The following is a 22954-nucleotide window of genomic DNA, read 5'->3' as shown; positions in this document are numbered from 1 at the left end:
GGGGATATATCCTAATTTCCATCTGCATCGTACCAGGATTAACGGGTTTTTGGAGTGAAAATAGTTGTGGTAATTTGGATTTGGGAGTTGTGTTGTTATTGCAAGACGATCTTTCGAGAGGTGTGTTGTGTGAGGAGTGTGCTTTTTCGCCTCTTTTGGGAGTGTCTGCGAAATCTCTCTCTTTTTCAGGAGCGTCTGAGATCATGAAGAGTCTTTCTGTAGTTCTGGGGGCTTGTGGACTATGAAAGGGATGCTGACGGCACGAGGACACTGTGAGGAGCTTGTGGCACGTGGACAGTGCAAGATGCTGTGGGCCTGGGGCACTGTGAAACGTTTGAGGCACATGGACCCAGGGATGAGGAGCTTTGGGCTTGGGGACAGTGTGAGGAGCTGGGAGACCTGGACAGTGTGGGAGCTTTGGATAAGAGGACAGTGTGAGCACATTGACAGTGTAGGATGCTTTGGGACATGGGGATAGGTTAAATTATTGCTTACCTGTTGTTTTCTGGGGAAGTGTTTCAGTGAGTCCCCTTTTTTGTAGTCAGTGGGACTCCGGGCCTTGATCCCAAGGAACCCCACTCCTGAGTGCAGGCTGTGGAGATTAATACCAATCAGTCTAAGGAAACCTATTTGTAGGGAGACAGTAGGCAAATATTCACAGAAAAAGCATTATTGTACCATTAAGCCGAGGGCGAAGGGGTTGTAGAAGCAATGTAGAAGGTGATATTGGCTCGTTTATCTATCTGCCAGATTATGTGGGTCACACTGGCTTGCTAATGGCTTCTGATATCCCTTACCACGGTGTATGGGTGTGGTATCAGTAGCCATAGGCAGCACAATGAAAAATGATACAAGGGCGGCGCTTCTGCTAAGGCGGAGAGGCGTCGCCCCACTGAGTGTAAAAGGAAAAACCAAAATGATAATAACGCAACATTAATAACGTTACGTTATTATCCTTTTATTTGTCCCTGTGGAGCCCGAGCCAGGTTAGGGAAGGCGTGGCTGGGCTGTGTGAGAGGGGGGAGGAGTGTTTGGTGCACTTAAGTGCGCATGACGGTTTGGCCGGCCGAACCGCCATGCTCACGTACCATGCTCTCCACCTGGCTGTATTGCACAACCTGGGCGGAGAACATGCACAGGCTCCCAGTCCCTCTCTGAGTGCCGAACCACGGTGCTCAGATCAATCACGATGCTGCTGTCAGCAGTGTCTTGATTAGCTTAGGGTAGTTTGGAAGCCTTTGCGCTTCCTGTTTACTTCGTCGGACGGAGGAGAGGCGATGGCCCTTCAGGTAAGTGAACTTTAATTTTTTTTTTATCCAGTCACCCTCTCCCTCTGCCCTACCACTACTTTTCAAAACGTCGGCCACTTGGAATATGCAGCCACTAGCAGTGTGATAGAGGGCTTATGTAGCCGTTAGTCCATTAATAGTGTTATAGTGGCTCATTTAGCCATTGACAATGGGATTTTTGGCATTCATATCTATTGGCAATGAAATATGGGGCCTTTGTAGCCATTAGCAGTGTGGTGTGGCCGTTCACAACCATTAGCAATGAGATATATAGGATAAAGTCCTTATAAGGATACTGAAAGTCATTGAGGGGATTATGTAATAAAATAATTCCTTTATAAGGTAATGGAAGACCGAGGTGACTTGCAGTATCTTTCCAGCGTATGGCAGAGGACATTAGTTTCCTTAATATACATGGTCATACCATCACCCTTCAAACAAATACATTTTTTTTCTTATAGTTTCATATATCGCGAACTCGACCCGAAGGTATCAGAGCGCTTTACATCAGCATCAGTTATGTTACAGACGGACACATTCATTTTTGGTAGGCACAAGGAGATTAAGTCATTTGCCCAGAATAATATGATGTTGAGCGTCCCTGCCGAGACTCAAACCCGGTTCCCCAGCTTCGAGGTCTACTGTTCTAGCCGTTAGGCCACACCCTCTCCCTTAAATCCTTAGTGCTGTGCACTTTCATACATAAAGATAGTATATTTGCAGACATGAAGAGAAAAAATTTAATCTGTAGTGTGAAACTGAACATCTCAAATATCAGTTAATAATTTATTACAAAACGATATTAAGAGTCCATTTAATGTAAGGCAGATTAAAAAACGCTGTCATTCAGAATATTTTGAAATATGGTGTGCAATTGTATGTTCCTATAATGACCACTAGCATGCATCAAAATTAACGTCGCCAATAATATCTAATTTTTCCTGATCAGCGTACATTTTAGAAAAAACAGATCTGAAAATCTATTTTTGTTGTTTACGCTGCAGCTTTAAGATCTACCTTTCACTTTGGTTGCCGGTTCTAGCAGTAGGCATTATGATATCCCAGTTCAATAGTAAAGAGCAAATTAGAGTTGTTTTTTATACAGTGATTCCAGGCTCTCATGTATTAAATGGAGAAGACGTGGCCATAAGCAGTGTGCTGTGCACAATTTGTAGCTATTAGCAGCAACATCTGGGGCAGCTGTAACTACCAGTTGTGTAGTACGGGGCATATGTAGCCAACAGCATAGCACTACGTAGCTCTACAAGATAGTTATGGGCATGTGTAGCTATTAAGGGCGTGGTATGGGGCATTTGTGAACCTTAGCAGTATGCTATGCATCTTTTGTAGCTATCAGCAGCGAGGTAGAGGGCATTTGTAGCTCTTAGCAATGTGGTATGCAGCATTTGTCGTCTACAGTAGTGGCTATAGAGTAGATGTAGCTGTAAGTGTTTCAAGGGGCATTTGTAGCCTTTACAGTGTGCTATGTAGCATTTGAAGCTACAACCGTGTTTTATGAAGCATTTTGTATCATTTTGGAGTGTCACAGCACATTTGTAGTGATTGGCAGTGTGTGATGCCGCGTTTGTAGCTATTAGCAGCGGGTTGTGGAGCATTTGTAGCTATTAGGAGGCTGGTGTGGGACATTTGTAGCTATTAGGAGGCTGGTCTGGGGCATTTGTAGCTATTAGGAGGCTGGTCTGGGACATTTGTAGCTATTACTAATGAGTGTGGAGAATGTGCAGCCTCAAGAAGTGTTATTTGTGGGATTTGCATCTCTCAGCAATGCGAAAGAAGAATACAAAGGTATTATGTGGAATTGTATCCATGACCATAGTCATGCAGAGCTCTTGAACACGTGCAGAATGATATGGGGATTTTAAGCGATTATCAGCAATTTGTCGGGTCATATTAGGCGCACTCTGTGAGGCAAACCGCACCCAGATGCTTGGGTCACCCAGTGCCCAGAATCAGACAGGTGAAGGCCAGCGTCGGATTGGTAAGGAGGGTACTTAGGAAATGGCCCATGGGCCGATAGCCGAGCTCCAGCTGTGGCCCGTTTTTTGGGCAGCCTGGGGGCTATCTATGCTGTTTGGATGCCGCCTGCGGCCCAGACAGTGGGAGCCTGAGCGGCCTTTCTGGAGGCAGATGGGCGGAGGTTTCACTCCTTTTCTCTCGCTGGGCCGGCCCGTTAATGAATGTAGATTGGGGTGGGGGGGCAGGGGGCCTGAGCAGACGTGGTCTCTCTTGCATTTATGTGTGGTTCAGCAGTGTGAACTAATCCACGCATTTTTAAAAAAAAATCTAAGTGAAATTAAGAAAACATCGGCAAATCTAGGCCACTTTTTTTTTTTGCGTGCCCGGGCCTATTTTATTCTATTCAACCCTGTTGAAGGCCTCTTCTTGCTCCCCAGCCCACACACGTATGTGTCGGCCAAAGTTGTCTAGAGTAGGCCGGTAGGACTCAAACATCTGGCAGCCCCGGTATTCTGCTAGGAATCGGAGGAGGATGGCGGAGGCACTGCGGGAATGTAGATGTAGCGCTCACAGAAGCACAGACTTGTTTTGAGGGGGTTTCACAGAAGCACAGACTGTTTTGAAGGGGTTTCTAGGTCATCGTTCCAAATTCTGCACTGGTTCTAGTAGGACAATCCCTCTTCCTCTGTGGCACTGTCAGCAAATTTGGCTGCACCTTGTTGTTATCGAACATTGTTGTCACAGAATGCTGAAAGTGCAGGGCACATTTTGCCTGGCAGTCAGGCTACATCTCTTGTCACTTCAGGGTGAAACAAGCCTCCATTATTTTCTGTCATGGCGGCCTACATGAACGAGGCAAATGTCCATGGGAGTAGCCTTTAGAAAGCAAAGATGCTCTGATGCTAAATTCTTTTAAAATTCTTTTAAATCGTTTGGAAAATTAAGGTGTTTATTTTCAATGGCTCCGGCATGCTACACTGATTAATCTACTCTAAACATAGTCCTGAATCTTTTGCCAGGGTCACCTGTTTGTTTGTGTGTGTGTTTGGTACAGTGGCGGCTTCTCCGATAAGGCGGAGGAACGTCGCCCCCACTGCTTTTCGCAGTGTAAATAAAAGAAAAATAAAATGATAAAAACTCAATGTTATTACTATTTTATTTATTTCTACTGTGACAGCCTTGTGGGCGGGGCTGCTCTGCTGACGGAGGAGTGGTAGGCACTCTGTTAGTGCGCATGAATGTTTGGCCGGCGGTTTTGGGCTGGCCAAACAGTCATGAGCACTTTGCGTGTTCTCCACCTAGGCTGCATTACAGTTGGGTGGAGAACATGCCCAGGCCCCCAGTCCCCATCTGAGAGTCGAACCACGGCGTTCATACAATTCACAACATTGCAGCGTTGCCATTGGCTTTTGGGAGTTTGGTTATGCCTTCTGTTCCGGCTTGAGAGGTGCGGCAAGGAGGTAAGTTTCGCCGGGTCCGGTGGCTTAGTGGACTAATGTGTCCACTGTGGAGGCCTGTGTTCGACCTCATGTTCACAGGTGTAAATCCCAGTGGGTCCACTCATCCTTCCGAGGTTGATAAAAAGAGTACCATTGAGTTTGGTAACAATAAACATCTGTTATTCAGCACTAAGATACCATTCTGGGCGAACGTGCACTTTACAAATACGCATTTTATGTTATCTCCACAACAACACGCTACCTGACAACACACTGAAACCAATAAACAGCCTATTACAATCATATAAAAAACACAATTCTAAATGAATTTTCTTTGGTCTTTATTTTCTTCTTTAGTTGTCCAGCCATCGCCTGGGACACTTACCCACGACTTCTTCAGGGCTGGAAAATAATTTACAAACAATTGTAGTGTATGAGAACAACACACACTATGCATATTCAGTGTGGTGAAAAACAAAACATACAACTAATTCAAGCTATGTAACCCACTGCAAAACTAGATCCATATGATACTGAATAAATCATTCCAAGCATATTGTGACAAATGCAAACATATGTTACATAGATTTCTACAAAATTAGCGCTCAATCCTAGTGTCTTATGGTGGGACGTGTTGCACTTATCCATAGCACTCTATATGTGAGTGAGTAAAAATACATGCCCATAAGGGGATCATTCTAGCCCCTCCAAAACTGTGAACTGTGCTTGAAATTTCGCACACAAAAGGACAACTGTCCTACCTGGCTTTCAATGTCAAATCACTTTGAATCTAAATATAAAAGTGAACAAAAATTATAAATATAGCTGAATGACTGGAGTGTTGTGTATTACACCCCATCTCCATAAAAGTCAAAGAAACAAATGAATGAAGAAGTCCTACCTTTGCGCCGGTTGTTTATTGATTTCAGTGTGTGCTCAGGCAGCGTTTTGATGTTGAGGTAGATCCTTTTGGATCACATTGAAGGGTTTTGGGGGGCTCCCCCTCCCTTTGAGCACCACTAGCAGGTACACTATGGGGCCGATTATGATGGCGGACGGACTTGAGTCCGTCCGCCACCATAGAGTAGGAGGGACCGTCCGCAGGGGCAGCGGCGGTCCCTCCATACAGATTAGGATGTGACCGCCAGGGTGGCGGTCACATCCTCTATTATTAACATTGCGGCGGGTGGAGCTTCAAGCTGCACCCGCCGCAATGTTGAAAATGCATGCACAGCATTTGCGTGCACAAAGCGGCAGGCACCGCGTGGTGCCTGCCGCTTTGTTCACACAAATGCAGGGGGGTACCATAGGTACCCCCCATGTGAACCCCCCACCCCCCCTTCACCCAGGGGGCCCGCAACGGGCCCCCGAAGGCAATCTCCGTATGCTTTTCCACGGCGGAAAAGCCGCCGTGGAAAAGCATACTTTCTACGCGATCATAATATGGCTGGCGGTGTCTGATAGACACCGCCAGCCATGTTATTGCTTTTCCGCCGCGGTCGGAAGGCGACCACGGCGGAAAAGCTGCGGACTGAAAAACGATCCCCCAGCCATCCTAATCTGGCGGGGGGTCTTTTTCAGTCCGCAGCGGATTTCCCGCATCCTCCGGGCTGGCGGTGGCTTCCGCCGGCCCGGAGGATGCGGGAAATCTGCAATCCTAATGAGCCCCTATGTCTGGACGCCCACGTAAATAGTGAGCGATAATTCCACACCATGGTCCATCACCCACCACGTAGCAATGTTATGATATCTCTTGATAAAACACAAAAATGAACAGCTGTGGCAATTGAAAGGATTTAACAGACCCCTGTTTATTCCAGAGGGTTGATTCATTCTTCCCTGCTCATCTTCTCTGTACTCTGGTGCTATGTGTACCACTACAACCGTTTGCAGATACAGTTCTCCAGTCCAATTCAGTCCAATTCAAAGACAGCACAAGCCGGAGTTCAATAAGAACTGAGGTTTAACCGCTTCCGTGCGGCGCCGATTCCGCCCCTGTGCTGGACATTCCAGAACAGGGTGTGGTCGTGACGGAACCGTTCCGTCATCAGCACAGCTCAGCCGTGACTGATGACGGAACGGTTCCGTCACAAGCATCGAAGGGGTTAAAGAATGAAACGCATTGGCTGCTTGCATACATTTGTTGCATAGAAGGTGATCAATAAAGGCAGATCTTTTGGATACTGCAATTGCTATTGTTATTGAACTCTGAGTTGTGCTCATATTAAATTAGACTGATCAACCATCTCTTGCATGAACACCCATGTGGCTTCGGATCACGCTGCAGCACAGAGACTGCTATCTTGCAAATCCTAGACAACGTCCTCTTGCCCAAACTAGGGATCACTGCTTCCTGATATTGGCTGGACCTGTCAGCTGCTGTTTTTACCTCCTTTGATCATGCCTCTCTCATCCTCACCCTAAAGGCTTTATGGGATTCATGAGCAGCATTCTTTACTAGTTGTCTTTCTACCCATCCAAATGACACCATTTCGTTCATGTTTACCTCCAGTTCTAAGAAGATCCCCATCATCTGTGGAGTCTCTCAGGGTACCATCTTGTTCTCCATTACCTTCAACCTGTACACTTAACAATTTGGGCTCAACGTTCCAAAAACTGCATACAAATTCACCAATTTGTTAATGACACTCAACTCTGCTTCAAAGTCTCCACTGCTCTAGACATCCAACACCTCAGACACTGCCTGCACTGTGTCCAGACATATATATCCACCATCTATCTGAAACTAAAAACCACCAAAACAGATTTCATACTATTTGTCCAGAACAATAAGCAATGGGTATTTCAAAGCTGTTCAACATGAAACTGGATAGATTAAAATGCTTACCCAATGCTGGTGTATTCTCATCTAGCTGGACAACAACCTCCTCCTGAAGAAACACATCACCAAAACTGCCGTCTGGTACCAATTTCTCTAGTAATCTAGAAAAATTGTTCCTCCCAGAAAGAAACTTCAGAGGTGCTGTACAGGCTTTCAAACTCCTGGATCTTGATTGTTGCAATCGGTCTCCAAGACTCTACAATTAAATAAAAGTCGTTGTCCACTCCCTCAGCTCTGATATCCTAATCACCTGTTGACTGTAATTTTGCCTTTGACTTTCTACAAAGTCTAGTTGCTTTTTTGCTATGTTTACGCTATAAATATTCCTCATGCATACCTTTCCGTGACAAAACGATGACTTTACCTCTTGTCCGGTCTGGAGAAACCACGTCTGTCTCTCACATCCCACCATTTTCTTTAACTCTGTTTTGAAGATCGCTAGAATACCAAGCACCAAAACAAATAGAATATGTGGTGGGGGGAGGTTAACTTCTAATCAGGGTTTCTTAAGGGATGGCTTGCCCCACTACAAACATGCCCATTTTGCTATGATTGAGTTGAAAGCCCATTCGCATGTGTTTGCTAAAAACTGACTGGACGGTCCACTGCGTTGCCTTTTTCCAACATCGGTGGATGTGCATATGCTTGCATGTACTTCTGTATGGCAAAATATTTTTGAAAAGCATTTTTTATACATTGGTATAAAATCAGCTTTTAGTCACTACTCACCAATATTTGATGTCTACCTTAGGGAAGATTTCACTATATAGATACTTCGCACTGGAGCCAGCCCAGAAGCTGGAAGGTATCCTAGTGCCTGCATTTAATTAGGGTCTTTCTCTTCTAGGTGAAGACTAATGCAAGCTAATTCTGCCAGCTCCCACTATCCATGGTGAGTTGGTCAGAAGAATGTATCTGATTCTCCAGGTTATGCAGTGTCTTCCTAACATTCATCTACGCAGCTGCAGTCACTCAGTTGGGACTGAAGCCAGACTGGACATCTGAAAAGAATCAGTTCTTCTTAAGACGATTCTGCGGTTGAAACGTTGCTTTCGCTACCATATTTTGCCCAGAAACAGAGGGTAGAATTCAGTCTAAAGTTAGCTGCTTTATTAGCGGTCAAACTAGGCTTCTTCACTAGTGGTCGCACAAGAGCTTGTTTCAAACCTCTAAAAAATGTCTGGTATCGGACAGCATGGACGCATATTCTGCCAAATGTTGTCAAGCTCAAAAAATATGTAGGGGTGAGCCAAGGCTCTCATTTGTGAATACTTTGGATGTTGTCTTAGCTAGAGACGTTCATTCTTTCACAAGACCTTTTGCTTCTCTTTTGGCTGCATATATTAAAGAGTGATACATGAATATCTTCAACTTTTTCAAAGAATAGACAGAACTAACATAAGCAGTGCTATAGCCTTCTTTCGGATGATAGACTACAGACAATTTAAACAGTCTCAGGTAGTGTTCTGCGCCTGGCATGTCCTGTCTGCAAAATGGTTTTGGTGAAAGAATCACCTTCAGTACCTTTGACAAAGAATTGCAGTAGACTTTGTCTTAATCATCTGATGTCTCCATCTGTTTGTGTTCATCAAGTAGAACCTATCTAGGAAAACTCAAATCTTTACCTTTTTTTTTATTAAATCTACTTTATTTTCTAATTTACTGGTGCCAGTACATTTATTACTGCCTCAGATGCGTGAGATGATTGACCTTGGTTCTCTGGAGGGGCTTCCTAGTATCTTATGTTCATTAAAGATGGCTGGTGTTAACATTGGTCAGGCAAGTGCTCATTCCCGAATCCCCAGTCCTGGTCACACAAGGCAGAACTCCTGCTAATCTTCTCCATGTCTAAATACAGCCCAGGCTGACTGCTTGACATATGACCATTTAGAAGCTTCCACCCCTCTTTTTAAAATCCATTTCCAGACACATGTGTGATTTAGCATCTCATGCTTCTACATTTGTGTTGCTTGGGGTGCCTCCTTTGAAGTGCCCACTCCTCTATCCTGAACTTTGCCTGGGAAGCAATCTGTCGGAGCAGGAGGTGACTCCAACTATATACCTAACAAAAGGTTATAAAGGCCCCTAGCCCTAATCTTTAGGATTCATTTTTCGGCCCCATCTCCTTCCTGAGATGTGCCCAGGCCCCACTGACCAATGATCTTTATAGAATCAAAGAAACCCTTTTTGAAGTGCACAAAAGAACATGGCTCTCTCTTCCTCCACAGCGCATCCCACTCAACTCTCAGGAATGTGGCAATCCACAAATGGGTCTAGGGGGCTCCTCCACATGCCTTGCTCAAGACCCTGGGCTTCCAATACAGATCCTACAGGCCTCCATGTATTGTACCACTAACAGGCACATATACATTATAGCATATAGCTTGCAGCACACACATGTGTTACACAGCGCTATATGATAACACCATGTAGGCCAAGGGTGAGTTAAGCACACAGCAGCTGAACTGTACATGAGTGGTCTGGTACGCTCCACTCCAGTGACACATGTTAAAAGGCTTGTTCACACTACTGATCATCATTACTATAACATGGTTTGTTGCCGCCACCATGATCCTGCTTCTTAACTCTGAGGCCCTTTACCACTTATGAGCGTGGCTCTCTTGGCATGATCTGTGTTCGCCCATGGGGTGCATGTCTGTCAGTAAGCGATGGGCTTTTCCATTCTTACAGGGGCCAAACCTCTTCATATGAGTTGTGTGACATATATTGCTGGTAAGGGAGCTTGTGCTTCCATAGCAAGTGACACATGCATATTCAGAGAGAGAACTATGAGTGTGAGAAGAGGAAAATAAAAGAGGCGCAGGGGATTTAGAGTGGTTTGGAGGGGAACCGTACTGCGCTTTGGGGAGATTCTGCTGCCATCAGAGACCCCGAAAAGATCAGAGACTGATGCAAGGCGGGGGGGGGGGGTATCGGTAGATGAATCAATCACTCAGTCATCGAGATAGTCTTGCAAGTCCTGCAGGAGTGCTGCAGAGGGTTAATAGTAGCCCTTGTGATTTGACCAGGAGCACATCGTGAATTTTAAGGGGGGAATGGTTAGAGTGGGAGCTGGCAGATGCCCGACAAGCTGGCGATGTATTCTAGAAGCTGCCGTCGGTGGCATTTCTGATGAGGAAATGTTGGCTTTTGCTTGAATCGAGTGTGAGTAACATCAGGGTGCGGCTGTTCGCTTGCTCGGTGGAGAGCAGCCCTGCTGCCACACCCCTCTGCCACAGCACAGCAGCAACAGAACAGAGGGCCCTCCAGGCCTGGATATTTTCAAGTAAGCAGGCGTGATGAGTGTCCTAGAAGCATGGATCTTGACTTTTGTTCCAGAGCCTCACATTTTCACAACAGTTTCTGTAATAACTGGAGTAGGCGGAATTCCCCACACAATGGTGTGCCAATGTTTGACCTGTGAGAACCTGTGGGCTAGCTCCAACCACCTGGGGCCACCATGAGGTCCCAGCGCATCGTCGAGCTATCCTGCAGATCCAAGAGGCGCAGCTGTGAGGTTACTGGATACCATGGCCATACAACAAATAGGAGCAGGTGTTTGAGAGCAAGCTCTGCTGCCTAATCTGCCTCTGTCCCAGGTAAACTAAGAGGCTCTGTGTTGTCGAAGAACTAGCTCTGCTGCTGCTCTGTGAGGCATAACCCAAGGCGTGAATATGCGGCCCAGAGTCCGTCTCTCTAAGGGTAACTCAAGGAATGGCTCTGCTTTGTACGGTCTAGCTCTGTAATGGGCAAGTGAAGGGATGGCTCTGTCATTCATGGTCTTGCTATATTTATTTATGTGAGAGTTTTATATAGCGCTAGCTAGACCCAAAGGTATCAGAGCACAACAGTAAATGTCCATGTCAAAGATAACTAGTCTATACAGAGCATCTGAGTTGGAGAGCTTTACGACAGTAAATGTTCACAACAAGTATATACAGAGCAGCTAAATCATGTGTGACAGCAAAAACAGCGCTGTATTTATTTATGTGAGAGTTTTATATAGCGCTAACTAGACCCGAAGGTATTTATTTATTTGATGGGTTTCCCAAGGGATGGCTCTGCTGTGCATGGTCTGTCGCTGTAATTAGTAGATGGCTGTGCAGTCCATGGTTTATATCTTTTATTAGTAACCCAAAGGGTGGACATGTTGTAAGACAAGGGAGGGCTCTGCTGTCCTAGGTAAATAAAGTCTCAAAGAGTATCTCTCTCTCTGGCCCTCGTCAACACCTACCTGGCTCCTTCACCGCTGTCCTCAATAACCACAATGTCAACGACTACATTCATGTTGGCGATACACAAAACACCATGACTCCAAAACTGCCAGAATCTGAAAATGGAAGGGAAGTGCAGGTTTGCCAACACTTAGAAAAATGTGTGATGAAAAATCAAATAGAATTGATTTCCTTAATGCAAACGGGACTGTGGGGGCAGGTTTTGGAAAACTTTGTTTGAGAGTTGATAGCGTTCCCCTGCACGATTGTCTTGGCCCCAACAAACTTGTTATTTTAAATTCACAAAGGTTAGGGTTCTCTAGGGTATCCCTTCCCTTTTGCGAATGGGTTCCCACCCTAACTTTTGAGGTCAGTGAATTTCATTTTTTATGAATTGCTCAAAGTGCAAACCATTGACACATTTTATACTGATTTGCAATTCGGAACCAGTGCCTGCAACACTCCCCCTTCCGAGAATGGGTATCCATTGTCAGGGCCATTTTACAAGTCAGAAAACGTTTACCGACTCCTGAAATACTATTAGTACATAGACAAGCCTACTTGGAAATCGCAGCGTTATGTTAGTACCTCTGGCCCAAACAATAACAACTGCACATACTTGTTAAAATGAATTTCGATCACTATTGAAGAATGGATTGCTAAGAAACCTCACTCGCTGTGTAAGGCTATAGGACCCGGACCCCCCAGCATGTCCCCGCCCCAGCCCAACATACCCTAAAACCCACATGTATATCAACGACAGAGATTTGCGTGGGTTTAAAACTGCCATGTTTAATATTCATACCAAATAAACATGACAAGAAAGTTAAAATGGATAATTAGCAAAACACAAAACACTTTTAATAATTGACATTCAAGATTGTAAAAACCCCCAGTACTAAGGGGGGGGGGGGTATTTCTGACTGACATCCCCAAAGCAGAGCTTCCTGCGCAAGGTGCAACCCACCTGCGCCCTAGAGTGGTGGGCCCCACCTCTGATCCTTGTCTGTCATTCGGGCCCCCCCCCCCCCAACCACCAGGCGGCCCAGGAACCCAGGAGGCTCGAAACCTGTCACCCTAGCCTCCCCAGCCGGTGGTCACCTTTTCCCAGCGGAGAGCTTACCATCTCCCCCCCTCAGTGCTGGCCTAGGGAGTACGCAGGGCGGACTCCCATCCATTTTGTGAGTAAATGTCAATGTTCGCAGGTCTCTTTACCGTAACTCGCCCCTCAAACTACTGATCACAGGGACGGGTGGGTGGGAGTTAAAAAAGTTAAGACTAGGGATAGGAGGGGGAACAGGTCGCAGGCGAGCACAGCCGATCCGGTGAGGAAGAGGGGGACAAAGAGACCGAGGTCACTGCCACGAGCCCCTAAATAGGCCCCGGTCTCCGCCCCCCTCCCTCCCCACCAGAAGTGCGTCACGCTTCACCCGGAAGGACTTGGGCGGCCGGAGGCCTCTCGGCGATCCGCCCGCACAATGACCATTGAGGGAAAGGGTGGGTACCGGGGGGCCGGGCCCTAGGAGCGCGCTCCTTTAATGTCGCGCTTGGCATAGGACCCGGACCCCCCCAGCATGTCCCCGCCCCAGCCCAACATACCCTAAAACCCACATGTATATCAACGACAGAGATTTGCGTGGGTTTAAAACGGCCATGTTTAATATTCATACCACATAAACATGACAAGAAAGTTAAAATGCATAATTAGCAAAACACAAAACACTTTTAATAATTGACATTTAAGATTGTAAAAACCCCCAGCACTAAGGGGGGGGGGGTATTTCTGACTGACATCCCCAAAGCAGAGCTTCCTGCGCAAGGTGCAACCCACCTGCGCCCTAGAGTGGTGGGCCCCACCTCTGATCCTTGTCCGCCATTCCGTGGCCCACCCCCCCCGACCACCAGGCTGCCCAGGAACCCAGGAGGCTCGAAACCTGTCGCCCTAGCCTCCCCAGCCGGTGGTCACCTTTTCCCAGCGGAGAGCTTACCGTCTCCCCCCCTCCGTGCTGGCCTAGGGAGAACGCAGGGCGGACTCCCATCCATTCTGTGAGTAAATGTCAATGTTCGCAGGTCTCTTTACCGCCACAAGGGAGACCCAGGCCCTTAGGTCGGTCACCCTCCCCTCGGAGGCCTCTCGGCGATCCGCCCGCCCAATGACCATTGAGGGAAGGGGCGGGTACCGGGGGGCCGGGCCCTAGGAGCACGCTCCTTTAATGTCGCGCTTGGCATTAAAAGTCAGTGTTGTTTTTATTAGGGTTCATGATAAACCCCTCCATGCACCTCTTTTCGCCCGGGGGTTGTTCAAGGAAGTAGCAATGCACGTCCAGTCGACTTATATAAAATGATAAATATGTATACAGATTGTAACCCACTTATACTCGTACCGTTTGAGTTTCCTCGGGAAGATGAAAGGCGGAGCCAGCATTGCAGGGACTCGCTAAACTATCTTAGCAGCACAGATGTTGCAGCCCTTCCCCCTTCTGGCAGTCCCAGCTGGGAGGCGAGGGGGTGCCTGGGCGGGCAGTTGGGTATTGTGGGCAGCTGATGCAGGTGGGCAGTTTTACAAGGCGGCCCTCGAGGGTCGATAGAAGAATATAACACTCGTGTAAAGTGTTAGGAGCTGGCACTACCAGGAAGTGAGAGGCGCTGGCATCACTTGGGAATACTAGCATCCAACAAGTGCCTAGATATGAATCGGGTTGTAGTGGGCGATGTACAAGAGATTCAGATTGATGCTCAGGGGCATGGGGGCAGAGTGGATGCCTCCAGGGGCCTCTCGATGTTTACTTACTCCCTGCTTAGGGGAGTGGCTGCATCAGTGCCAGCCTTCCGGATGTTGTTCTTTTTCCAGTTTCAGGACCGCTCCTTCTTGGCATGTGGTATTTTTGGCATAGGTTGGACGTGGGTACGGCCTTAGCACACACAATGCAGGGAATGCCGCCCTCGGTGCGCTGTGGGCAGGAGACCCCCTTAACCCTGCTTTATTTATAAACGTGGGCGCCTCGGGTGAGATCATAGGGAGGTGACACTGAGACAGGCTGGGGCCTGTTGTATATTAATAGCATTCCTCTGACACTGAATTATTGGTGTTTACAGCAGACAGCGTGTAATGTGGGGACAGGGTCTGCCCGCGCTGGGCAATGACTGAGTCAGGCTGACCAAACAGAATATTGGCTGCTCTGCTGCAGACGGTGCTCCATCTCCAGCGGGGTGATGTTTGCCATGCACGTCGACGCTGTTCGTCTTAGACCGCTCCCTGTTTGGCAGATGCCCACGTCCATGACTACATTCCGTGCTGCTTGACTTCCGCTGAATAGGAGTATCAGCTGAGAGGCCACTATTTGAATGGGCACAATAACAAAGCTGTATTTAACTGCCTCGAGGACACGTCTTTGTGGAGGGGTGTATCTTTATGAGACGTTCCTCAGCTCCCTGTATCTTGTGTGGATCAAGTTGAGAGCCCAAGGATTATTTGTCACCCCCACTTCCGCTAGACCGCGAACCGTCTTTCCTTTCACAGCGCGGTGGTGAAGATGTGGTGGCTGGGGTATTTTACTTCGATCCCCTAAGGCATTTGGATTAATAATTCGGAAATGCCAGATAGATGAGCAGGCGTATCTGGTTAAAAAAAAAAGGGCGCAGCATTGCCATGAGAATCCCATTAAAACCTTCCAAGAGGCGCTGTTGCTGCCAAAAAGGGATGTTTCCACACACCCTCTATAAATTCTTCCCCTGTGACACAGAGCTCCACAGCTATAATCCCTTGTACTGCAGTAGTCTTACCACCCCTGGACAAGGCTTCAACTGCAGCCAATTTCACAGACCCAAGCGAGCAGGAGGCAGAAGCAGAGAACCAATGCCAGGGTGCCCGGGCGGTGCTTGAATCAAGGGTGATATCTATGACCCCCCACCCAGTGCACTATACAGACAGAGCGCAGTCCACGTGGAAAGCACAACCTCGGGGCATGCATGTCATGAGCTGGCTGGGACTGGTAGTCCTTAATCGAGGTAAAGGTAATATTGCTTTCCTCCCAGCCATGCAACACACCAGGGGTGCTCAGTGCTCCCGCAGCCAGACATCAGGAGAACATTCTGGCCCAAACCCCAAAATGCTCTTTGATTTTCCATGTGTGCAGGGATCTGACAGGACTCTAGATTCTTTTTTTTTCCCATAGATTCTCGACCTCAACAGTCCAGTCCCCAGACTTATTTTTTTGGACCTTGCCCTAACTGGATGCTACTAAACATATGCTTTTAACCAGGGAAGTGCTTGCTGCGTTCCGTCATTTGTAGATTTTCCAATATTCACATTGGGGTTGCCCCAAGCCCGTGCTCCCAGTTCAGTAAATGCCACTGCCCCCCCCGAGGGGTCGCCGTCCCGCAGCATGGAGGGGTGCCGCTTCCTGGGGGTTCATGGAGGGCGTCGCGTGGGGAATTCCTCCAGGTCGCTCGCGCCGCTCTCCCATTGGCCGCCTCTCCTGCTATAAACCATCTCGCCGAGGGAGCGCTGTGCTTACCATATAAGGGAACAGCTAGTTTTCTTTTTCCCTGGCTCTGGTCCCACTCCTGCACTTTAGGTCTTCCTGCCGGATCTTGTGTAAACGATGGCGCTTGTTTACACGTTCCTCTGAAATCTTGGCTTCCTCACAGCGGAGGACTTAGACCCCGGCGGCTTTCGGTGCGGCCAGGGTGTTTCCCTGCCCCTGTCAGTCCTGGTCCTCCAGATAACGTGTTACTCACTTCACACACAAGCCTCCACCTTGGACGACGACGTTGTTTCCGCGGGCGTGTTTTTTTACTCTCCATGGCCTAGTCCTATGTCCCCGGAATGCTTCTGTTGCGCAGTTCGTGACATTATAGTAATGGTAATTGCAGCTTTTACCCACCAGCACTGCTTTACAATGGCTGTGGGCGTTTGGGCACATAAATGCAGTGATGTGCTGCCCAAATGTGTTTTAAGGCATTGCAGATGCGGGTCCACTTAAGAACGCAGTCCCGGATTTGCTCTGTATCGCGTGACCACACGGCCAGTACATTACTTCCTGTGCGTGCGTTCAGAATGACGCAACATATTTTTAAAAGTACAGCTGTGATGCAAAAGGTACAAACGTGACCGAGCAGTTGCTGGGGACGCACACTGCTGTTGCTAGGGCGACGAAGGCGCAGCGCATGGTGTAGAATTGGAGTGCATTCAGCCACCTGTGTGTTTTGGCGCCCATTCCACTCACTATACATTTCAGGTATGAACCGCATGCAAAAGGCAGTTGCTCGGCCCCTGCAGCAACGAATAGCTCTCTCCTGCGTTGATTTGATGTGGAGGTGCGGGGGGAAGGGTGGGAGGAGGTATGTCACTAAATAAATAAAAATATCACTTACAATGGCTGACTCGGTTTGACAGTTGAACAAAGAACCCCCTCTCCCCCCCCCCCCACGTCGCAGGATCACAGTGATGTCATGAGGAAAACGCGCAGACATTAAAACATCCTAAGTATACCCCACACAGTTAGCAAAAGAATGTCCAGAGCCTTAGAGCTGAAAATAGCCGGTCATTCCAGAGACCCTATCTACACCCGGAACAACTGTGGGCAAATCCATGCCCTGAAGGGGTTGTTACATTAGAGCGGAGTGGAGCGTTGCCCCTGGTGTCCTCGGATGACTGCCTTGGACCCTAGTGCGGGTGATGGACCTTTCCCACACTATCAGCGTTGGATTGGTAACGCGGGCATTCGGGCAATGCCCGAGGGGCCGGTGTCCGAGTGCTGCTGTGGGCCTCTATTTTTAGCAGTCTGGGGGGCCATTTGGGCGCTGTCTCTATAGTTCGAATACAGCCAGCGGCTCTGCAGATTGTGAGTGGCCTTTCTAGAGGCGGATGGGCGCTCATTACCTCCGTTCAGGCAGAGGTATCTCTTCCTTTGTCTCGCAGGCCGGCCCATTAATGTGCGCACATACTGAGGGGCAGGGCCGGCTCTAGGCATGTGCAAGCTGTGCACCTGCACAGGGCCACCAAACCCCAGGGGCCACCACGCCAAATAATATCCTTAATATATTAATCCTCTGAGGATGGATACATATTTGCGTGGTGGCCCCTGGCAGGGATTTGGCGGCCTCCGGCTCTGTTCCACTTATAAACACCCTGACCCCATCCCCTATTTACTGGCCTGCGCGCTCCGCCCCGCCCGGAAGCCCTCTTCCTGGCCCCCTACCTACGCTCCTTGCCCAGGGCCACCATGAGCCTAGAGCCGGCCCTGCTGAGGGGGGGCGCCTGACTAGAAGTGTGGCCTAACTTGCTTCACCACTGTAAACTGACACGTGCATTTTTTTCTTTTTACACCCGCCCCCCCCCCCCCCCTAAAGTTTTTTTAATAAAATTAGCCAAGCAGTGATTTGAGGAATGATTATGCAAATGTGGGCCGATTTTTTTTCTGGCGTGCCCGGGCCGATTTTCAATCCCAATCCAACCCTGCACACTATCCAGCACATAGGGGGGCACAGGCTGTCCACAGTTTCCCCCACAACGGCACAGGACACCCCAAGTGCGAAGATACCGCCAATGGCACAAAATTGCAGCAGTGCTTAATTTGTTAAAGATAGTACAGGTTTCCAAAGTTCGTCTTTGAAGCCCACACCCCCGCTGTTGAATGCTGGTTGATAAATACCAAAGCTGTCTGTTATTGAATCCACTAAATGCCTTTTTCTTTCACAACCCAACACTTCCCATCTCTTGGTCTCACTATCTTTCTATTGCTCATTCTCCCTTTCTCGCTTTCTGGGTCAAAGTCGGATGAGGACAAATAAGTCCTGATCCCCAGAAAAAAAGAGTGCCTGTGCCCAGCACCTGCAACCACCGGCTCCAATTAAGCACTGAGTAGCAGAAGGCTCATAGACTGCTATAGTCTCTATTAGTCAGACCCCCAGGATATAGCGGCATGGAATAGCAAATTTAGCAGCACAAAAATGGAAATTTAGCGGCACAAATATGGAAATTTAGCGGCAATTTTGCGGCATTTTATGTGGCCATTTTTACTACAACAAACACAGATATCTTAGTTTTTTTAGTTATTTAACAACATGAAGCTATGTATATTTGGTTTCTTTACAATGTAGACACTTTGGGGCAGATTTACAAGCCCCTTGCGCTGCTTTTTTGAGCTTGGTGCCACTGTACCCGCTGCACTAATGATGGCTATACCTATCGCCCCTTTTATTAGTAAGCACGTTAAATAGTACAGTGTATTTTGAACACAACCTGATATCCCACCGGATGCCCGTTCGACAGACCTAACCACTAGAGAAAGAGCAGTCAAAACCGCCAAGTGGTCACTTGTTACACAGTAGCGAACTGCATGTTGGTACTTGTAGTTTCGTTGCAAAATGTCAGCCTGCAAATCGTCTCCGCTTTAAAAGCGGGGACTGGTTGAAGTTGACACCCATGACATGGGGCCACTTGACGCCCGTGTTAAATTTCTCGCCTCTAGGATTTTTCCCATGGCTCACTCCCAGGGGGAAATGGTCTGCAATAGGTGAGCTCAACCCTCAGACTTCATCCCTTGTCCAGCGCGCCTCTGCAGATACCCCGTCCCGTGTGCGCCTCAGCTCTCTCGGCTGAGTGGTTCTGTCTGTTTATCTTGAGGGACAAACATCTCTGCACGGCGCTCCGTCTCCAAGCCAGCGAATAGGGTGACCAACTGGCATTGGTGCAAATTCAGGACGGTGAGTGTAAAAATTCAGGACAAAGGGTCAAAATTCAGGACACAAATTCAGGACAGGAGCTCAAAATTCAGGACAAAACTTCAGGACAATAGGTACGCTTTACAGACACATCAGAGGTCGCGCAATAGTATATAAGTAAGCCCAGCCATTTCCAAACATATTCAACCGTTTGCAAACCTATCCATCATGTATCCTTCCATCTATCATTTCACTCATCCATCCCTTCATCCATCCCCTCATCCATCCTTTCACTCGTCTCCATTATCCATCCACCCTTTCACCCTATCCATCTGTACACTTATCCATCCGCTCTTCATCCCATCCATCCATTCACTCATCCATTCAGCCATTTACCCTTTCACCAATCCAGCCATCCTTTCACTTACTAATCCTTCCACCCATCCACTATTTTAGTCCTCCATCCATCCATCCATCCTCCCTTTCTCTCTCCATCGACCCTTTCACTTAGCCATCCTTCCTTCCATCCATACATCCAGCTATTTAAATTTTCTCTCCATCCTTCCCCTCTCATCAATCCATCCATCCTCTCTCATTATCCATTTATTCAATCTTTCATTCATCCATTCACCCCATATCCTGGAGTACTGAAAGGTGCCATTGCTTGTTTGCCTTCCATGGCCTGTAGTCTTTTTTTTTAAATCGGAAAATTGATACTCTGCTAATTCTTTAATCTATAGAATAAAACCATGATTTCATAGTATGCTCATAGAGAGCCCAGCGTTTTTGCACTAAACTTCAGCTTTAAGGAGAAGCTTGCTACGATCCAATGCTAAAAATCGTACATGGATGGAGCACTTAGTGCAACATCTTTAAAGCAAGGTCAGACATTTTGCTAATACAATTCACATTAGAGTAGAAGTGCAAGCACATAGACAGTTCCGGGTGTGCATGCTGCAGATAATCTCTCAGCAATGCAAGATTCGAGTTAAAAAAAAAATATATTAACAGATTTAAGGTAGCGTGTCTTTTGTTTTCAATTTAAATTGTTCTCCGTTTCTTTCCCAAATTGACTTGCTGACTGTGTTTAAAAACAATTTGCCAGGTCAGTAAATGAGCCTTCTCACAGGCCTAAGACTCGAAGTTCCTATTCCTGTCACTGCAAACCCTTTCACATTACACTCGAAGGAGAACTGCTCTGTTCGATTCCTGCTCCATCCTCTGTGACAACAACCCATCCCCCCCTCCCCTCCTGTTGATGTGCAAGGTGAGGGCTCCAATTGTCATTCTTGTGGGCCAGGAAGAGGTGCGAACGAGCGCAGTCCCGGGCAGCTCTGAATGACAAAGAGCCTAGACCTTCACACTGCCAGCTGCAGCCGAGCTGCTTTAACCCTCTGATCCCAGTGTCTGTAGATCATCTACAGGTGTGGGGCAACCGGTGCATGTCTTTGGATAAAGCAGACCCCCCAGGATATAGCAAAAATGCTGCGATTCCTACAAAAATGCCGATTTCGCCGGCATTTTTGTAAAAATCACGGCATTTTTTAAAAAGTGTCGATTTCGCGGCAAATCGCGAAATCGCGATATCCTGGAGGGTCTGATTAGTTGCGGAAGCTGCACTGCTGGTTGCCACACACCTGCTGCTCCTAAGCCAAAAGACAATGCAACTAGTGCATCAGGGCAAGGTAGGCTGGAGTACATTTATTGAATTATCTGCGTGAAGGGTCCTGACCTGGAGATAAAGAAGGGCTCTGATGGCAATGGAATGTATTCTATATGAACCTTTAACCTGGGGAATACCACTTAAGTTGCCCAATACAGCCATACATGGGGCTTTGGTATCCAGCTATTTTAGGAAAGTTTGTCATATTGACTTTTGTCATCACCTCTCCCCTAAAGGGGACATGCATGAAACGCCAACTGAGCTGCTCCATCCTAAACTGAAACCCCATATGTACATGAAACTCCATCTGAGGCTATAACTACCCATACTTATGATGCACATGTGAGCCCATCTGAGGCCAAAACTCTCCACCCTTATGAAATGCACGAGGCTCCACCTCAGGGTACAACACTCCATGCTCCATCTGAGGCAACTAACCCACCCTCGGTATCTTCATGACGTTCTATCTGAGGCTACAAACCCACCCTCGTTATCTACATGACGTTCCATCTGAGGCTACGAACCCACCCTCTGTATCTACATGACGTTCCATCTGAGACTACAAACCCACCCTCGTTATCTACATGACGTTCCATCGGAGGCTACAAACCCACCCTCGGTATCTACATGATGTTCCATCTGAGGCTACAAACTCACCCTCTGTATCTACATGACGTTCCATCTGAGGCTAAAAACCCACCCTCGGTATCTACATGACGTTCCATCTGAGGCTACAAACCCACTCTCTGTATCTACATGACGTTTCATCTGAGGATTCAAACCCACCCTTGGTAGCTACATGACATTCCATCTGAGGCTACAAACCCACTCTCTGTATCTACATGACGTTCCATCTGATGCTACAAACCCACCCTCGGTATCTACATGACGTTCCATCTGAGGCTACAAACCCACCCTCGGTTTCCTCATGACGTTCCATCTGAGGCTACAAACCCTCCCTCGGTATCCTCATGACGTTCCATCTGAGGCTACAAACCCACTCTCTGTATCTACATGACGTTTCATCTGAGGATTCAAACCCACCCTTGGTAGCTACATGACGTTCCATCTGAGGCTACAAACCCACTCTCTGTATCTACATGACGTTCCATCTGATGCTACAAACCCACCCTCGGTTTCCTCATGACGTTCCATCTGCGGCTACAAACCCTCCCTCGGTATCCTCATGACGTTCCATCTGAGGCTACAAACCCACCCTCGTTATCTACATGATGTTCCATCTGAGGCTACAAGCCCACCCTCCGTATCTACATGACGTTCCATCTGAGGCTACAAACCCACCTTCTGTATCTACATTACTTTCCATCTTAGGCTACAAACCCACCCTCTGTATCTTCATGACGTTCTATCTGAGGCTACAAACCCACCCTCTGTATCTACATGACGTTCCATCTGAGGCTACAAACCCACCCTCGGTATCCTCATGATGTTCCATCTGAGGCTACAAACCCACCCTCTGTATCGTCATGACGTTCCATCTGAGTCTACAAACCCACCCTCGGTATCTACATGACGTTCCATCTGAGGCTACAAACCCACCCTCGGTATCCACATGACGTTCCATCTGAGGCTACAAACCCATCCTCGGTATCTACATGACGTTCCAGCTGAGGCTACAAACCCACCCTCTGTATCTACATAACGTACCAACTGAGGCTACAAACACACCTTCGGTATCCTCATGATGTTCCATCTGAGGCTACAAACCCACCTTCTGTATCTACAAGACGTTCCATCTGAGGCTACAAACCCATGCTCTGTATCTACATGACGTTCCATTTGAGGCTACAAACCCACCCTCGGTATCCATATGACGTTCCATCTGAGGCTACAAACCCACC

At 47.7% G+C, this 22954-nt stretch overlaps 1 protein-coding gene across 1 annotated transcript in view; it reads left to right on the top strand.

The window, feature by feature from the left end:
* The window catches only part of MYADM (myeloid associated differentiation marker), a 64216-nt gene that overhangs the window by 515 nt on the left and 40747 nt on the right, over positions 1-22954 (top strand). The window lies entirely within an intron of this gene.

Source organism: Lissotriton helveticus, chromosome 7, assembly GCF_964261635.1.
Source record: "Lissotriton helveticus chromosome 7, aLisHel1.1, whole genome shotgun sequence".
NCBI classification, from domain to species: domain Eukaryota; kingdom Metazoa; phylum Chordata; class Amphibia; order Caudata; family Salamandridae; genus Lissotriton; species Lissotriton helveticus.
The sequence above is the reverse complement of the archived record's forward strand: the minus strand, read 5'-3'. Positions and strand labels throughout refer to the sequence as shown.